The sequence below is a fragment of the Palaemon carinicauda genome, chromosome 25, assembly GCF_036898095.1.
Source record: "Palaemon carinicauda isolate YSFRI2023 chromosome 25, ASM3689809v2, whole genome shotgun sequence".
Lineage (NCBI taxonomy): Eukaryota > Metazoa > Arthropoda > Malacostraca > Decapoda > Palaemonidae > Palaemon > Palaemon carinicauda.
The window spans coordinates 37,977,086-37,979,585 of NC_090749.1; positions in this window are offsets into that span (position 1 = coordinate 37,977,086).

Below are 2,500 nucleotides of genomic sequence, written 5' to 3' on the forward strand. Positions count from 1 at the left end.
ATGTAGATGGCACTGGAGGACTACTTACTTGCGCGCTAAAACACAACGAATGTGTAACTGCGAGTTGCAATTTGGTAATGTATTCTTGCATTGTATGTATACTTTGTATATATTCATATGTAATACATACATATATACAGATATACTGTACACACACACACACACACACACACATATATATATATATATATATATTATATATATATATATATATATATATTATATATATATATATATATATATATATACAGATATAATATATATATATATATATATATATTATATATATATATATATATATATATATATATATATATATATACATACATCATATATACTATATGTATATATATATATATATATATATATATATACTATATATATATATATATATATATATATATATTAGTTTACCAAACGTTCACCCTAGGCTCCAAAAGGCACTAGAAGAGTTGGAAGACCCAGGCCTACATGGCTGAGTACTATGAAGCTCGAAGTAGGAGATGATGAATGGAGAAGTATTGAATTAAAAGCTCAAAATAGAGACGACTATCGAAATCTAACCGAGGCCTTTTGCGTCAATAGCTGTAGAAGGAGATGATTATATATATATATATATATATATATATATATATATATATATATATATATATATATATATATATATATATAATATATATATATATATATATATATATATATATATATATATATATATATATATCATTCTGAATAGGGATACCTATACGTGGTAAAAGGGTCTGTGTATTGTCATAATCAGCAAAGCTTCACTAGTCAAGGCCACCCATACTAGATTGATTTGCGTTGAGCGATCAGACCAAAATACTCCACCTTCAACAATCAGCAGTTAGCTAACGTGGTGATGAAACTGGCCAAACCAAAGACATGGATAAAAACATGTATCAAGCCTTTTTAGTGCGATGGACTAAAAATGGCTGTATCTGTTACTGTTGTATTTATGTATGTATCACCAACATAGTATGTATTCAAAGAAGTTGGAAACTCTCTTGTATGTAGGAGAAATTGTCAATAAAGCATAATATTTGGGTCACTATACTAATTGTATGACTAGCCAGATATATGCTCCCAACAATTAATCAAGTCGGAAATAAACAACTGAGACAGGATATTACTGAAATCTAGGTTTTTGTTTTATTTTGTACAGAATTATGTTATAGCATCATTGCAATAAAAAAATTATTTTCAGTCTTCTTACTGGATTTCACTTCATATTACAAGTGCAACTATATATATACAGTATATATATATATATATATATATATATATATATATATATATATATATATATATATATATATATATATATATATATATATATATATATACATTTTTTTTCCAATCACGCTAAGCGGCATTATCTGCTGTATGACTATTCAGTTCCTCCTCGTCATCGGGTTGTGTTGAGACGAATAATCATACTCTGGTGTACCACAACGAGTGAGAAGGGTTCATATGTGTGTGCGTGAATGACTATCTAAAAATTTTACCATCATTTATGATGGGTCGCGCACACTAGAATATATATATATATATATATATATATATATATATATATATATATATATATATATATATATATATATATATATATATATATATATATATATGTATATATGAATATATATATGTATATATGAATATATATATATATATATATATATATATATATATATATATATATATATATACATATATATATATATATATATATATATATATATATATATATATATATATATATATATATATATATATTATAGAGATATCATATCTAGTATTTAAGATATTGAGGTCTTCAACATAAGAGCTTCACAGTTAACTAAATGTAATAAGTAGCAACTGCCACAGAAAAGGGCAAAGCTACCTACTTGACCCCTGAATCCTCTTGAAAAACAAAAAATTAACACTGCAATGGTTTCCTTCCTCAGAGGATATCATGAAGAGCAGTAAAGTGTTTGGTTCAAGGTACCTTATTTCAAAAAAATCCACTATAATCTACCACACTCGACTAACTACTGAAAAAATAAATTACTGGTAAGGTTATCAGAGGTACGACTGACTTTTCAAGGAACTTGCCCAAATCATCTTTCTCCTAACTGGAATACATTAGGGAGCCTTCCTTATGATTATAATCACATGCGGTTTAAATATATACATACATACATATGTATATATATATATATATATATATATATATATATATATATATATATATATATATATATATAAACGACCATTGAATATTTAAATATATACCTAACTATGTGTATATATATATACATATATAGATAGATATATATATATATATATATATATATATATATATATATATATATATATATATATATATATATATGTATATGTATATATGTATATATATATATATATATATATATATATATATATATATATATATATAAACGACCATTGAATATTTAAATATATACCTAACTATGGG